An 18,923-nucleotide genomic window follows, 5' to 3' on the forward strand; every position below is an offset into this window, starting at 1 on the left:
CAGGGAGTAAACATGACCACATAGCATGGCCTAGGAAATGCAAAGGCCACTGGTTTGCAGGTTAATTTATGGAAGTTCTGACCGTTTGTGACCCACGATTCTGTGCCCCCTTTTCTGACACGAAAGTCAACCCAGTCCAAAAATGTACCCATAAACAATCACATAGGTAACCTGAGTGTTAGGCAAAATATGGTTTATAAGGTCAGCTTTCCTAAAGTCCTGGGATTATGTGGATGGACAAAGTTAAACTTAGTGTATAGTGAATGGTCTGTTGTCATCTATTAATTACTTATAAATCATTTGTCAGCTCAAAACAAAAAAATAAAATATTTCTCTCATTTTGAAAGTAAATAGGTTAGTTTTTTGGCACTTTATAAGCCATAATCTTAAAATCAATTTCTAATCCAAACGATATGATAGTTTTGTCTTTATATTCTATTATCTATATACAGTATAATCTATATCGATTTAGCCATATGATATGTCTCCAACAATATGTCTTGCAAAACACTTATGACACAATTTCATAATTGTTTATAAAACAGTATAACAAGATAACTGAATGACTGATTGAATATAAATAACTTAAAAAGGATTTCACGGAGTAGCACTAATTGCACATTTAACACAAATGCCTCAAGTATAGCTTTATAGAAAAAAAATAGGGTAACATTTTACAATAAGTTACTAACTACATTAGTTAGCAAGAACTAACAATGAAAAATACTCTTTCAGCACTTATTAATCTTGGTTAATGTTAATTTCAAAGTATATCAATGCATTTTTTTATTAAAAGTTGCATATTAATATTAGTTAATGCATTATAAATTAAAATGAACTGACAATGAACAATGTACCTGCATGAATTAACATTAAACAAGATTAATAAATGCTGTAAAATGTATTGTTTATTGTTAGTTCATAACATCTAATATATTTACTAATGTTAACAAATAGAACTTTATTATAAAGTGTTACCAAAAATAGTATAATAAATCAATTCATACTTAGACGTAATTTCTATTTGTTTACAAAACTAATTGCAATCATTAGCCTTTAGATTAAAAGATCTTTATGATCATGAGAAACATAAATAGAGTGAAGTGTGTCCATATGGTTAATTTAACCTGTTGACAGTTACAACTATAAAACTGTATGATTAACCGTCAAACTACAATGTGACAAACATGCTTACAAAGGAAGATGTGAATCTCAGATAAATACATTTACATTTGTGCTTCATATTGTTGTTCGCTCGGTCAGTTTTTACTCTGCGCTCTTTCCTCTGTCCGATTAGAGTTGATTAAGAGGTTAGATGTTGTGAGGCATGGCGTCTTTAACTGAGATTTATCTGTTCCTGTACTGACCTCTATGGGGTTGCCTGCCCTCACCCCAATGTCCTCTAGATTTATCTGGTTATTTGCTTATCTATTCTGAGGAGTCTTGCATTTCTCCCTATTTTTTTTTTTTTTTTTTTTTTTTTCCTGTTTAGGCATCCAAGTCTAATTTTTCACAGTAGCAATATGAATCTCTTGTCATGTGCTGATACAGTCAAAATACGGGCAAAGGAGCTGATGGCCCTCACAACCTGGACACTCGCCTTAATCACAACCCAGGACATTAGGTTGTACCGTCTCAACCAGGAGGTAGTAAGCTATAACATACAGAAAAATAACCTCCAGGTTTTAAACTAAAGTACTTGCAGTTTTATTATCTGACTATTTGAAAAAGCCTATAGAATACCATGTTTACATCCACGAAGAGCATTATAGTATTATAATTCGTAGTTTCTATTAAGAAACTGTCATTATTTACTCACCCTCATGTCGTTCCAGGCTCGTAAGGTGTTGTTTTTTTCTGAGGAACACAAAAAGGAAAATTGTGAAACAGTGACCACAGCTGTCAACTTTCAAAAAGGACAGAAAACACATAACACATAAAAGTGCAGTAAAAGTAGTCAATACAACTTGTGTCCTATAATTAAAGTCTTCAGAAGTCATTTGATAGCTTTGTATGAGGAAATTTAAGTCGTTATTCATTGATAATCTTCCACTTCTAGAAAGTTCTGAAATCTCATTCTCGATCGCATTCATATTCAAAAAGAATCCTCTGAATATTGCACATATAGCACATACATAAGTAATTTGGACTATTTTAATGGTTCTTTCAAGCAATTCTTTACAACTTTTCTGTTTGTGTTCCAAAGAAAAAAAATAACAGCATAGCTTGGAATGACATGTGGGTGCATACTGTAAATGATGAAAGAATTTTGGGGTGAATTAATCCTTTAAGACCCTAAAATATGGATGCAACACACACAAAATTCATTGAAGCAATTCCAGAACGGGCACTTGGCTATAAACACATTTCTTGTTAGGAGTTTTCTGTGCTAAACGGGGAGAGCAACAGTATGTGGCTTGCATGACCTGGCATGCCTCTGAAGCTGGAGGGGTCTTGACCTTTGCTCCCAGGCTTCAAACCTAGGAAGATGAAAAAAGGGATTGGTTCGGAGGGTGACTCCTTAAACAAGAGCTTCTGTTTTGGCCAGGAATGTCAGCTCCATAAAAAGATACCTATAGAGAAGGGGAAGCAGCTGAAAGAGTAGAGGGAGATAATGAAGATATAAAGAGTGCGTATAAATGGCGTATATTGTATACTGAAATGTATCAGTTCAATCAGTTGTCTGAAGAGTAGAAATGAACATACAAGTAGCCCAAAAAGTATTTGGTTGTAAAATTGTGTATAACTTTACACGGAAAATGTTAGTAAGCAATTTTATCACTCAAAAATCATGTTAACGTGTATATTGTTGGTGTCTTGTGCCTATACCTTATAGGCACAAGACACCAATAGAGTATTTTAACGTATATGGACTGGCCCCATTCACTTCCACTGTGACCCATATTTTTGCTTTTTTAAAGAAAAGGACGGACAAGTCAAAATTATTTTTTGTGGTAATCAACATTATGTCACAAATGCTGTCGATTGAGCTTAACTTGAATTGAACTCAGAATATTCCTTTAAGTCACACTTAAAAATGTATTAATTGCATTGTTTTAGATAGCACAATACCAAACCAAAGGCATTTATTTTAAAGAAAGACAGCACAAACAAACTATTCAAGCAAAACTGTTGGCATGCTGTAACTATGTTTTTTAAGGTTTTCAAATTATAAAACAATAGACTTATTATTCAGAATGAAGACAAAAAGTATTTGTACATGTGCGGTCATCAAACGTCAATGGAACATGTCCGTGATAAACTACATGTGTGGTTACTTTGCTTGGACACCTGCTTGAAATTGAGGGGAGCTGACATCATAAAGGAAAGTTAACTTGGTTTCTCAGAAAAGCAAAGTTATTTCTGAGGAAAAGGTCTAGCATCATTTTTTAGAAGATAGCACTTGCTTTCAAACTTTTTAAGTGTGATTTTAGTGTCCAAATACATTCGTTTGCAGATGCCACTTGGTTTGATATTTGTATTCTAATGCAATGACATTCATACATTTTTAAATGTGAATTGGGTGTCCAAAAGGGTCTAAATACTTTTTCTGGCCACTTTATGCATAGTGGGAAATATGCTCATGGCTAGACTAGATTCATTAGCACCTTTGTTTTGGTCCTTCTGAAAAAGAAATGGAAATCTTATCTCTGCACTTATGTACTGCAAGCCACCAGAGAAAGATATTTGATTATAAACGATCAGGCTGCGAGACTGTGACCAATCAGCTTAACAAAGCAAAATACTTGGCTGAAACAGATTTGCTAAACACCCCCACCAGCCTCTCTGACATAATGTGATGTTTATGGCCATTTTTACCCCCGGACTTCAGTCATGCGATGGAGTAATACATTACTCAAGCAGCTCGCTGGAGGGAAAGTCCTTATGACTCTGCAGTTCTGGCGGGACAAATGTGATATAGAGGGTCACATCTGCAGATAACCTTGTGTTTTCTTACTGTTATACTCCGTCCGCCTGGAAAGCACACATTACCCACCCATTGAGGGTTTCAATCAGGTCCGGGTGGAACAGTGCTGACACGTAGCATCAATACATCTTGAGGTGAACGTTTTTGTACGTGTCATTTTTGTGTCCAGCAGCAGATAAAGAGGCCCAATAACAGGAAATAAGTGGGAACGTACGGAATTGTGAAAAATGAGTTTTACTGCTGATTTTGGATCAGATTATGAGTTCAGCTGTAGTTGGTCAAGCTTATTATAGTCACAGTTCTGTTGGACTATGATTGAGCCAGGGTCATAACCACCATAGACATCGAGGGTGGATATGTCTCCCTCAATATTCAGATTTGTGGTCATTATGGTTTTTTCAATGACCAGTTCTTCAGCTTTTACATTTGGTGCCCCCTAATCTTAAAAGAAATAGTTCACCTAAAAATGAAAGTTCTGTTATCATTTACTCACCCTCACGTTCAAACCTATTTTACTTTCTTTCTTCTGTGGAACACCAAATGTGATATTAAGCTAATGTTAGTCTCAATCTTTTTTACCATACAGTGAAAGTGAATGATGACTGAGGCTGTCATTCATCTAAAATCTCAGCAATGCAGGTTTGAAACAAAACAAGGGTGATTAATAATGACAGATTTTTAGGTCAACTATTCCTCTTAAAAATGAATCAAGTCAAATCAAGTTTATTTTTAAAACACATTGAAAAACAACAGATGCTGAACCAAAGTGCTGTACAATAGTAAGAATTCCAAGTATAATAATAAAGCATAAATAGTAATAACAGCAATGGAAATCACACTGCAAAAATGAATTAATAATAACAAAATTAACAGAAATAATAAAAGACACAAACTAAACAAAGAAACACAGCTAGAACATAAACTTAAAAAAAATAAAAAAAAATAAAACATTTTACACCTCAGAATAATTCAAAAGCTAAAGAATAAATATAAGCCTTTAAACTGGATTTAAAAATGGCAAGGGTAGGCAAAGACCTAACATGGAATGGCAGGCTATTCCACAAGATTAGAGTGAACCAAATGTAAAAGTGTAAGAACTGGTCATTAAAAAAACATGTTGACCACAGATCTGAATATTGAGGGACCCATGTCCCCTGTGACGTCCTTATAAACATCTCCCTGCATTGTGGATAATGTAAGATAGTAATCCTATAGAGCATTAGAAGTTTGGTTACTTTGACGAAGCATCCCATGTTATGGATGGTAAATTAGACGTGTGATTGATCTTGAGGGATAAAAAAAAAAATCACCACTAACTTCAACAGAACATGCAGTTATCACTGAATCTCAGCAAGATTTAGATTTACATTTACTGTAGTTCAACTAGTAAAGCATCGCACTAGCAATGCCATAAACATGAACATAAAGGTTTCAAATGAACAAGTCGTAATAACAGTAAGAGATGGCAGAATCGTAAGAAATCATACGAGTTGGATATAAAAACGTATGACTTTTACTACTATAGAAAAAAAAACAAAAAAAACAACAAACAATCTTTTTACAAATTTTCCTGAGTTTAACCCCTAACTCAAGCCTAAACCTAAACCTAACCATGAAGTCTACATTTATTCAGAGACGTTTCCTTTCTTAAAACAGTGTTGGATATTGTATCGATTTGAAAATCTGTTTGTTGATTGTCCGTTTATGAGCAAATAGTAATACGATATCTTACCAATTTTTACAAGTTGTCTTACGACTGTTAGTTTTAGAGTTTGATGCTATAAGAGACTCTTTTTAAGTTCCTTGGTTCTTTAGAAAAATCTATGTTCTGGCACTTTTAAACACCAGGTGGTTTTCCTCTGTTAACAGCTTAACCTAAAACCAATATGTTGGTCTAAAGAACCTATAATGTAACAACTAGAGCTTTCTTTAATCCCCAAAGAACCACATAGTCAACTCAAGAACCATGTACAGTTAATAATGGTTCTTGATTAAAGGTAGGGTTCTTTGCTGAACTTAAATATTGAAGGACTTTCATTTACCAGTGTTCTGATCAAAAGTATATCTTGAATGCACTCTAAGTCAACTATACTGAACTTGTATCAAGATTTATCTTTAAAAAACCAAAGATGCATCATGTAACCATCAGTCTTGCGCTTACATCAGAGTTGCTGTCCAAGCAGTCTGGATTTCACATAGAAGGGAGGCCAAATTCCCTGCAGTTAAAATCTTAGACGGTGGTCTTTAACACATTCTCGCTCCCTCTCCCTCTACCTCCCAATCCCAATAAAAATATTCTGACCACCAGTTGACCTTTTGCTGTTCTCCCCCATTCAATGTTCTCCGTTCACTCCACCACCACAGTCCAGCGGAGGCCAATGGGGTCCAGCAGCTGTGGGGAGGGGGATATGAGGTCACAAAGGTCACGGTACTGGTAAAGTCATCGCCGAGGCTCCAATGTGGGGCATCATTTCCCCCCTTCAAAGGCAACCCTGATGTCCACGGGGGCCGCCCCGTTGGCCCCACAGTTCCTTAGCTTTCAAGGGTTGAGACGGACAAGGGTAAATAAAGTGATACCAGGTGTTAGCCCCTCAAACAAATTCACTAAACTGGGGCCCCATTTCACACTAAGCAGCCCTGTCTGGGTGTGAGAGGTATGGCAGCACTGCAGGCAAAGCCAAAACAACAGTTTGCTTTATCTATAGAAGATTGATTCACTAAGAATGAATTGTGGCCGCTGATAGCACCATGTATTTAAATATGCCATTTGCATTGTTTTAGCACCCGATTCACTAAAGGAATTAAGAAAATCAGAAGAAAAGAAAAAACACACAAACATGAACAAATAATTACCACTGTACACATTTTGCAAGGCAAAATTCCTGATCTTTTGGGTCAGTTCTGAGTTGTGGAAGGTGCAGCCGACCACTGTGATCTAGCACACTGAAAGGGATATTCAAGGTTCAATACAAGTTGGCATCGTCTTCAATTCCAAAAATAAAAATAATAATAATAATTTTGACTTATCCCCTATTTAAAAAGAAAGCAAAAATAGCAGAAAGGCACTTACAATGAATGTAAATGGGCTAGTCCATAAACAATAAAATACTCAACGTTTCAAAAGTATAGCCACAGGATGTAAATATTATACATGTTAACATGATTTTGGTTAAATAAATTGCTTACTAACCTTATCTTTGTAAAGTTATATCCAGTACTACAACTTCGTTGCCAAGACAATAAAACCCTGTAGTCCCGGTATTGAATATACTGTAACTTTACACTGATATGGTTAGTAAGTGATTTTATTACACTTAAATCATGTTAACACATATAATGTTTGTGTCTTGTGGCTATACTTTTGAAACTATGAGTATTTTAGCATATAAACTCACTGAGCACTTTATTAGGTATTCCTGTACACCTACTTATTCATGCGATTATCTAATCAGCCAATCGTGTGGCAGCAGTGTAATGAATAATATCAAGCAGATACGGGTCAGGAGCTTCAGATAATGTTCACATCAACCATCAGAATGGGGAAAAAATGTGATCTCAGTGATTTCAACCGTGGCATGATTGTTGGTGCCTGATGGGCTGGTTTGAGTATTTCTATAACTACTGATCTCCTGGAATTTTCACACACCACAGTCTCTAGAGTTTACTCAAAATGGTGCCAAAAACAAAAAACATCCAGTGAGCGGCAGTTTTGCAGACGTAAACGCCTTGTTGATGAGAGAGGTCAATGGAGAATGGCCAGACTGGTTCGAGCTGACAGAAAGGCTATGGTAACTCAGATAACCCCTCTGTACAATTGTAGTGAGCGCAACATGTTGAACCTTGAGGCAGATGGGCTACAACAGCAGAAGACCACGTCGGGCACTTTATTAGGACCATAGTGTTCCTAATAAAGTGTTCAGTAAGTGTATTATCTGACCCCATTCACTTCCATTGTAAGTGCCCTATTTTAACCGCTTTTAATAAACAAGGAGCGAGTCGAATTAAATTTTTTGTGGCAATCAACATAATGCCACAAATGCTGTTGATTGAGCTTAACTTGTATTGAACCCGGAATATTCCTTTAATTGGTACTGTACAGCATCATTTCACTGCTATGGCACCAAACTTTTGATATGCCAAAATTTGAGCTCGACAACACAGAGCACATCGATATACAGGTATGCCTGGTAATAACACTCTTTTCCATTATTTAGTCACTATTTGATGAATTACTACTGCCATGATCAAAAGAAAATGTCTGCAAATATCTCTTTTTACAAAAAATGCAAACTTCTCTTTTTAATAAAATTCCAATTATTGCATGCTTTCTACTTTTGTAAAAAAGGTGCAATCTATAATAAGCCTAATTTATATATAAATTTGTCATTTACGCTGAAAAGGATGTCAATTACTTAATTTAAATATTTTCAGTGCATTTAGAACCTGGTTAAACTGGATGGTGTGAAGTTGAATGAGACACAGGTTTTTGCGTGGAAATAATGTAAGCAAAAGTGGTGCAACTGTATAGTGAATTCAGCCCTGAGTATTTAAATTTAAAGCTTTTCCAAAAAAGGGCATCTTAGCTCAATGGAAACATAAGCATGGATCTGGAGTGGGATAGTGGACAGAGGGGGTGGGGTGGGGGCCATCAAAGCCCATGACCACCAAAAAAAGCTGACCTCTTGAATAACTGGGAAGATCAAGCCAAGTGAATGGAAATCATTGTGGTGAAAACAAATCAGCTCTGACAATGAGTGAAGAACAAACAGAGAGAAAGCGTCAGCAGGCAAGTGCTTCTGCCCTGGTGTTATAAGCAAAAGGGGTGGCTTTGAAAACTCCACCATGCGCAGGTCACCCCCTCGTCTTCCTCCAAATCCCTCCCAAAACTGTGCAGGGGCCCCAATTAATGCTAATTATCATCAACGACAGGCAAGAGGCCATTAGTCCAGCTAATCCATGGTTTACATTTTCCTCCTGGAACCCTGCTGGCCAATTCTCACCCCAATCATAGAAAGGACACATTGTTAAAAAGGCTAGCATCAAAGCCTTTCCACTTCGCAAACTGCCCCATTAGTCCAGAATCTGGACTAGGATGGGATCGAACTCAAAGGCCCCGAAGGCTGGGTGTCAAGCCAAGTCTCTATGGTTTGGACCTCCATTCTGAATTATAAACAACTTGTTTGGCCTTTTACAGAGCAGGTGGTCCATAAAAGAGTTTAAAGATGTGATACTGTAAAATGCCCCATTATAGAAGTCCCATTCTGTCGGTATGTGCCTGTACTAATAGTGAAAGAAGCTATGTTCTGCGATGAGAGCTAGAAAGGATGGCTCTTCTCCAAAACCTAGTGAGATGCCTACATAGGCAGAATTTCAAGAGATCTTAGGCACGCTACTTATTTATAAAAAATAAAAAAAAATTTAAAAAAAAGCCTTCTAAGATAGGGGAGAGCAGGGCACAAACTAACACTTTTTGGTTTTCTTAAGTTTGTGTAAATGTACTTGGGGTTCGATGTATTCTTTTTTTTTTTTCACATTAATTTCACACGTGTCTATTACACATATGTGGTCTTGTTTCATGAATACAGCATATACTTTTTTCGCAATCTACCTCAAAATAAAAGAACGTGAAATGTTACAATGTGCCCCATAGGCGGGGCATGTTGCAACAGGTGAGGGGCACATTGTAACAAGACCACATAACAGCTTAAAACCCCCCTCTAACAACTGTGTCTGATCTAATTAAAAAGCCTAGAAGATAAACTACATTTTCATGTCAATAAAACCATTTATTAACTTTGTCATATAGAATATAGCAAGAATTTTGACACTTCACAATAAATACACAACAAACCCACAGCATTGACCGAAATAATGCATGGCTTGATGATAAAACACACACACTCCCGCGCGCACACACACACACACACACGCATTAAGGGGAATTATGTAAATTACATATCTGACTGCATGGAATTGCATATAGTTTTTTGTAATTGGGGCACATTGTAACGCAGTGTTACAACGTGCCCCATTGGCACAACTGGGATTTAAACCTGGCTGGTCACTTCTGCTGGCTATCTGAGAATTAAAAGACTATGTATGATGCTAGCTAAAAGATTGGAGATTAAAAGGATACCAGGTTTGCCTCATTTTAAAAAAACAGTAAAAACAGAGATGAAAATTTACTTTCATGTGAATTTTTACTTTTGCTACTTTAAAATGAACTTTTGACGATATCTTCCAATTTTATTTATTTTTTCGCAATTTTTTTCATCTACACAGTGTTGATATGGCAACAAGTAAACAAATGAAGTTTCATCTTACCAGTGTGTTTAGAAACGTTTAAACCATCTGTGTTACAACTAGGGTTGGTCTGTGCCCCGCGCTCCCCTACCTTCTTTTGGCAAAATGCAAAGATCAAAGATCGTAGGTGGCGGACAAAGCGAGTGAAATGTTGATTCTAAAAAATATCCATACTGAAAAACATTGATAAAAATACTTAAATCTAATTAAAGATGTACTATTTCACCCAATATTTGTGTGTGCTAGATGCTTATTATAATATTGCATTGTTAGCTTAGCAACATGTTAATGCCAAACTCAAGGGTGTAGATTTGGCCTGAACATTTACCCATGTTTCCATTGATCATGGTAGAAATATTGCAGGGGTTGTACTTGCTTAGATAGATTGAGTAGACCCCCCTCCTCGGAATCTACGGCCCTGCCCAAACTCTATTGAATTCAATATGAGTTGAGTCTCCCATGTGCTTTTTAGCGAGTTGCTGCCTAAATGTAGAGCATTTCCAAATGGTCACTAATGATAGGGTTTTATTTCAGTTAGCATATGTAGGCAGTAGACTGTGAGGGAGCTCACTAGATTTTGGTGAACACTAGAGTTGATGTCACTCTATGATAACACTGCACTCTCTAGAAGAGTTAAGAAAAACAATCTACAGGCCAACGACTCAAAGCAGTGGGGTTAAGTACTTCATGACGAAATATTTTGAAAATAATATTTCAAATTAAATAATTAAAACAATAAATGTTAATAAAACCAAGTCAAATTAATCTTAATGTCTGTGATGAATTATTGTTAAAGACATGGTTTACATAATTGGCCAAATAAATAGTCTAACGGGAAAAATATGTGGCAACAAAACATTCTTGTGCACTATCAAGTAAACAAGGAGTCTGTTAACCAGTACAATACACCAACAGCTGAAATCTCTTATTCTGACTTGGGAGTTTCACTTGAGACACAGAGCACATGTTGGGTGACGATCATTTACAGAGTTCACAATGGCGATACTAGTAAAGAGGATAGAACATGTCAAAACATGTCAAATCAGGGTTCCCACCAACCCAGTCTGATGAAAATTCATACATGTTGTATGAGTTGGCTATTTTGTATGATTTTGTATGAGTTCGTTCGTATGAATTTGTACGATTTCATCACGTGCAAATGCCTGGATGTGTAATGCGGAAGTAAGCACGAGTTTCGCACTTGAGGCATTAAGGACATGCTTATTAATATTATGCCCTTACCCAAACCCATTATCTAAACTTAACCAATCAGCAGAGTGTGCAAATATGATAGGAAGCTGTTGTGTGCAAGTAAATGTCACGTATTAGATTGAAACGATGTCCAGCGACGTCATTGGCTGTAGTGAAAGTCGTACGAATTAATATGAGTGCAGTCATATGATATTATACGAATTAGCCAAATTTAGAAAAGTCGTATGAAGGGGGGCAGCGAGAAAAGGCGCTGACTACCACCCCTGGAGTTCATGAGTTCAAATCCCAAAGCGTGCTGAGTGACTCCAGCCAGGTCTCCTAAGCAACCAAATTGGCCCGGTTCCTAGAGTCAGTATAGAGCCACATGGGGTAACCTCCTCGTGGTCGCTATAATGTGGTTCACTCACGGTGGGCGCGTGGTGAGTTGTGCGTGGATGCCGTGGTGGATGGCGTGAAGCCTCCACACGTGCTATGTCTCCGCAGTAATGCGCTCAACAACCACGTGATAAGATGCACGTGTTGACGGTCTCAGACGCGGAGGCAGCTGAGATTCGAGGCGAGTCACGAGGACTTAAAGAGCATTGGGAATTGGGCATTCCAAATTGCGGAGAAAAAGGGAGAAAAAAGAAAAGAAAAGTCGTATGAATCCTTACGATTTCGCCCTGAGAGTGTGTAGGTTCCCACATGTCCTTGAAAACCTGGAATTTTGCAGTGCAGTTTTTCAGTCATGGAAAAGTCATGGAAAATTAGAAAAATACCAAAATGTCCTGGAAAAAAAATTATTTGTCTTGGAAAATAATTTAGCGTAATAAAACTGTCTGACTGTGTCGCTAACAATAATTTTGTTACATGTACAAAACCATGTTAATGATCAGGACTCTTTTGTCACTGTCGGCGGCTGCATGTTGGGAAACAACATCAGCGGTTGACCATAGTGAACTCTAGATCTCTGCTTTGCTCTGACAAAATAGTTTAAGTATTGATATAGTGCTAAATATGATTTTTTCGTTCTAACATTGCTGTTGTGTTAACTACAAAAACATTTGAGTTGTAAATTTTAGACAATGGACCACAAACCTGTTGTGACACCTTTCTGCCTTCTTTAACAACGTAAATGTAGCAAAAAATTTTATATTTCCAATTTGATAACATTTATAACATTGTACTTTGTATTATATTACCTTGGAATAAGTTTTAAAAAATCAGTTACCATAGCTGCGATGAGGCTTCTAACACAGCTGATGAGGGAGTGACAAAAAACTTGACCTATTGCTCTCTTCTTACTGTTGTTATCCAGCGCTGTATATTTTTATCTTCTTTTACAAAGCTGTGTTGGAGCAAACAGGTAAGCAAAAATTGTATTTGTGTGGTCTCCCATTCACCGGCATTCAAGTTTATCCAAATATGACGACTTCCGCTTTGTGAGCACGGACGGGTGGAAAGGTTTCATGATGATGGTCAGATGGCAAATTTTTTGTTAATATTTTTATTTTTTTATTTTTTTTATGAATTCACACATCGGGATGTGAATTAATGTGTAATAATTCAACAATCGGCATCTGCTTATGCCACGGCTGCCACATGTAGGGCCCTATGATTTCTGGAATGTGGAAAACGGACGGAATCAGTAAATCCAGCATTAGCTATAAAACATGGAATTTCAAGGAACATTTGGAACGAAAAGAAATGTTTGAATGCACAATCAATCAAATTACAATTGTGATTAAACTGCAACATGCTGCAATTTAATTATATAATATAATATATAATATAATAATTTATAGTATAAATATATAATCTACATATGCTGCAAAATGAATGTGTGAAGCCGGACGCTCATACCCTGAAAACACCACATCATGATCATCACGCATGCTCTTGTGTGTGTAGTAGATGACAGAGAGGCTGAGTGTTCTGAAGTTTGCAGCACATACAGAGTATATATTTATTTAATTAAATCACAGCTATTGAGGTTTAATAATCACACTGGGCCATGTAGCGAACTGCTTATCCGGAGGTGAGAAACTACTGTCAAAAACACACACAAAAAAAAAAAAACAAAAGCTAGATTTAAATGGACGTGTGAAATTATGAAGAAAAAAAAAACAACAACAACAACAACAACAATATATTACTACTGTACAGTAATGAAATGTTTATTATAATTAAATAATAGTAATAATTATGTGTTAAAGCAATTTCTCATATGTGTGAAGTTCTATTGTGCAGAACTTCATTTGACAAAAATATCTCCAGTGTTGTTTCGGATTGTGCTGTGAGGATTTTGTATAAAAGCATTTCATTTGCTAAAAAAATAATGCAATGTTTTTTTAAATAATTCAAATAATGATATTTTCATTTGATTAACATTTTAATCAATTTATTTAATGAGAAACCATTTTAATAATACAATTTAATTAAAATGTCAAATAACCACAGTATACATGACCTCTTGTTTGGTTTTGCTTAAATATTACACCCGTTGGGCACATAAAATGTCCTGGAAATGTCCTGGAAAATTGTGCCTTGAAAAGAGTGGGAACCCTGCAAGTTTATAGAAATTTGGTAACATATGGTTTAATGTTGGTTTCATACATATTTTTAAAACATTTTAAACATTTTCTATAAAAAAAAATAAATAAAAAAAAGTTGTTAAATGACTTAACCAAATGTCAAGTGGTGTATCCACCAATTAAAAGGTATTAAAATACTTTCCTTGCACTTTGAATGCACTTGGGTATTGACAACTTAATTATTAATTTAAAAAAAGTTAATTTAAAATAATGTTTTATTTTTATTTTGTACAAATATCATGAATTTTTAAGTCATGAATATCAAGTAGGCTTTCTTAGGGTTACTCCATTTGACATGAACAAAATGTGCCTTCTCATAAAAATGTCAATGTATCTCTTTTTTTTTTTTTTTTTTTTTTTTGTCACATGACAATAGAACGGCTACCTGCAAGTTGGTTACACCACCTGACTTTGATTGGTGGAAAACGTAAAAAAAAAAATAAATAAATAAATAAAATTATAATATTTTAAAACAAAATTGTTTCACTGATTATTTAAGTATGTATATATATATATATATATATATATATATATATATATATATATATATTTCAAACCTATGCCAACCTTTCTTTTTCAAGAATTTTAGCTTTTAATGATACTTTTATGTATTTTGTTACTGTCTCCAGATTTATCAAAATGACTTTCAAATGACATTTAAAATTTGTAAACATGTTCATCATAGTAAAGGTGTATTCAGGTAATTGTTTTGTGTGAAAAAAAGAGAGCATGATGTCATTGACCCTTGTATAGACAATAGAAAATAAGTTTGGCTCTTTTTTTCCAAACTGACATTGACATTCTGAATATCAAGAAATGGTAAAGCACAAAAAAATGCACAAAAAAACCCAACTTAATTTAACTGCTAAGATCTTCAAATTAAAATATGTTTTAGGCCTTACTGAAATGCTAAACCAATACATACTTTTAAACTAATTACTTCTGTTGTTTTAACGCAGTTGGATACATAACGTAAGGGTCAGCGGTTATTGGGAAATCATGCATTTCGTAGGTAAAATAAAAGTCTCGTCTTGAGAAAATATGTTAAAGTTTGAGTGAAACCTTATAAAGCCTTGGAGCTTAAAGGGCAGTTTGGAGATGTTTTAAATAAAAGTTGCTCAGAAAAAGCTCACAGATATACTGACACCTATTGCTTTAGGGCTGTTCCCTCCCCTCCCCTGGACCTGAAACCCGATCTGTCAGCATGCAGATTGGAATTCTTCATTCACCCTGACATTTGACCTCTGGCCTTTTTGGCAGCACAGAGAAGAGAAGATGAAGTGTCCAAGGCTCTTTTTCTCCAACACAAAAAATCTCCTGTTCTTGCATCCCTCCCACACATTCGTGCTCGCACACACACACACACACACACACACACACACACACACACGCACACACTTACACACAGAAAGACTTTCGGGATTACTTCTACCGATGTATACCCCTTGTTCCTGTGATCCATGGAGCACAATTACGTATAATATCTGGCTAATAGTCTATGACATCAAGGGAAGTGTGATTCCCCACTCTCCTGTTCAACTGCCCACAGATTAGTGCAACTTAAAAGCTTCACACAAAGCATTTTCAAACATCTGACCATTATGAGTGGTGTATTATGTGTTGGATGGAGCTCCACTGTCATTTTCCTCTTTGATTGCACTATTACAATGTAATCAGTGTTTGAGGCAGACTGAAAAGGCTTCTTGTATTGCGTCTGAGTAATTCTTGCCTTGCTAGTGTGCGCACAGCTTTAGTTCCATTCATGTGTGCAACAACAAACTGACTGTTGAGTGAGTGTCAGGCCATTTGATATATTGCCTCACTTTGTCAAGCGGTTATCGTTATATTACTTTTCCCTTTTACTTGAAATTTGGTCAGTCAATACCACGCACTATCCCTTAGGAGAGAACAATCACAAGTGATATCTCTTTAAAACCTCAGTTGTTTCTCCTAGACATCATTGAGGATAAATGGAGAGAAATGGTGACTTTTGGTAGTGTTTTGAGCTAAATACCCCACCTCACATGTGAGTTCTCTAGAGTTTCAGAAGAGATCTCAACAATGTCTCAAAGTGTGCTCAGATCTGCCAAGATAATAAAGCCTGCAAAAAAGTCTTAGATTTCAATATGAACTCATTAGATTTTTTATGAACTATCATAAAATTCTCTCAAGACCAAATTATCTGAGCTATGCAATCTACATTAATGTTATAGCTTTGTACTGTATGTCAGCTATTGTCTCATTTGTGTCCTTTTTTATTGTCCTAAGAAATTTTAGGGGAAACATCTCAGACAACATTATTTAAAACAACTGAGAACTCCATTAAGTCTCCTCAGATTTATTCTCCTGAGAAAACGACCCTAGTAATTTCACATGTGTCTCCTCTAGAGTTTCAGAAAAGATCTCAACAATGTCTCAAAGTGTGCTCAGATTTATTCTCCTGAGAAAACGACCCTAGTAATTTCACATGTCTCCTCTAGAGTTTCAGAAAAGATCTCAACAATGTCTCAAAGTGTGCTCAGATTTATGCTAACCACATAAAATGTATAGCCCTATACTCTTACTATATGTCAACGAATGTCTCATTCATGTCTATTTCACCTTTAAGGAGAAAAATCTAAAAAAAAAAGTTGAAATACTCAATTAAAGGAACATTCTGGGTTCAATAGAAGCTATTTTCAGTTAAAAGCATTTGTAGTATAATGTTGATTACCACGAAAATACATTTTCACTTAAACCTCTTTTTGTTTAAAAAAAAGAAAGAAGCAAAAATCAAGCATACAGTGAGGAACTTACAATGGAAGTGAATGGGGGCAATTTTTGTAGGGTTTAAATGCAGAAATGTGAAGCTTGTAATTTTATAAAAGCACTTGCATTAATTCTTCTGTAAAAACTTGCGTGTTATTTAAACTGTAAAGTTGTTTACATAGAAAACTTTACATAGAAAAAGTTACTAAGCAATTTTCAGGGGTGAAAGAGAACTGAAAAATTATACTTGAGTAAAGTAAAAGTACCTGCCTTAAAAAGTACTTACAGTAAGTAAAAGTGCAAAGTAGCTCATTTAAAAGTACTTAAAGGAAATTTCCGGTTTCAATACAAGTTAGGCTCATCCGACTGCATTTGTGGCATAATGTTGATTACCACCAAAAAAAATAAATAAATAAAATAAAAAATAATAATAAATTGACTCGTCTGTCCATTTATTGCAAAAAAATAAATAAATAAAAATAAAAAAAAAGGAAAAAGTTTAGTTACAGTGAGGCACTTACAATGGAAGTGAATGGGGGCCAATTTTTGGAGGGTTTAAAGGCAGAAATGTGCAGCTTAAAGTTTTATAAAAGCACTAACATTAATCCTTCTGTTAAACCTCATGTATTATTTGAGCTGTAAAGTTGTTTAAATTGTCATTTTTACAGTCGTTTTAGGGTATCTGACTTACATAGACATGGCAACAATGTTTTAAAATTGGCTATAACTTTGCACAGAAAAGGTAAGCGATTTTATCACACTACAATCATATTAACACTCATATTGTTTATGTCTTGTTGCTATACTTTTGAATCTGTATTTTAACCTTTACGGATTTGCCCCATTCACTTCCATTGTAAGTGCCTCACTGTAACCCAGATTTTTGCTTTTTTTTAAGAAAAGGAGGGGCAAGTAAAAAAAATGTTTTATGCCACAAATACTGTTGATTGAGCTTAACTTGTACTGAACCCCGGAATATTCCTTTAAGCGTAGTGATTAGTGAGTATTGAGTTGCGAATGCTATGCCCCCTTGTAATAAACACTGTATGCTGCAATTAAAAAACTTAAGCATACATACAGAGATGAAAATATGAAAAAGTTATTTTCAATACACTGATCACCATTTTAAATCACAGTGTATGAAAAACATTAAAATCATTCATGTGAAGGATTTACATTTCCCTTAATTTTCACAGAGTGTGTTATTTTACACATAAAATAGTATGTTCAAAACAATGCAAAGAATGCAAAAACCATTTGAAAAAGCAAACAACAACAACAATATAATGTCATGTCCCGCACACTAAATAGGGTATAGAGAATAGGCGAGTGGTTGAGAATTCAAAACTTTGCCCATCCATCTGGATCAGTTAGCATGAAAACCAGATTTAGCATTGCAGTCTGGCAGTAGTCATTAGTCCAAATCCAAGAGTGGATTGTCTGGTGTAGATGCACTCTTCGACACGAAAGCAAATTAAAAATCTGTGAGCTTGTTATTTCGCTGTCAATTCCAATGACAAAACTATGTGACGTTTCGCTGCTGGGCACTTAACAGTCATAACTTAAAGGGGTTCAAGGGGTTTGATTCATGAGGAATCAAATTTGCCATGATCTTTTGAAATATAATAGGTCATTGTACTATGAAAACATACCGTAAGTTTCAGAAATCAAAACTTCCTCCTCACTGCAAAAAGAGTATTTGTTGAAACCAAGCTGCCAAAATGACTCGTTCTCTTCTTCCTCTGCATTGTGATGTCACAGTGTGGTATACTGTACATTTTCATCTGACCGCCTCCACAACAACACAACAACTTTACCTTTAATCACTTCTGTTGCCCCGCCCAGTAAGGGTGAGCAGTGAGATGGCAAGTAGAGAGAGCAGGTCAGTCAAGAGCAGAGAGCCAATCATAACAGTTACTGTCAAGTCTTAAAGGAGAGGCAGCACCAAAACCGAGCGTTTTTGATAGAAGTTCAGAAAGAGGGCAGAAAATGATACAATTTTACAAATATATGACTGTTTTTTGTACTTTACTAATATTATAAGTGAACTTCAAGGAACATTTTAAAATAATTAAAAAAGGCATGTCATGACCTCTTTAATGTGACGCTACGTTTGAAGCGGTTAACCTCACCAAATGCATTGCTATAGGCAGAGATAG

Source organism: Myxocyprinus asiaticus, chromosome 16 (genome assembly GCF_019703515.2).
Source record: "Myxocyprinus asiaticus isolate MX2 ecotype Aquarium Trade chromosome 16, UBuf_Myxa_2, whole genome shotgun sequence".
Taxonomy (NCBI): domain Eukaryota; kingdom Metazoa; phylum Chordata; class Actinopteri; order Cypriniformes; family Catostomidae; genus Myxocyprinus; species Myxocyprinus asiaticus.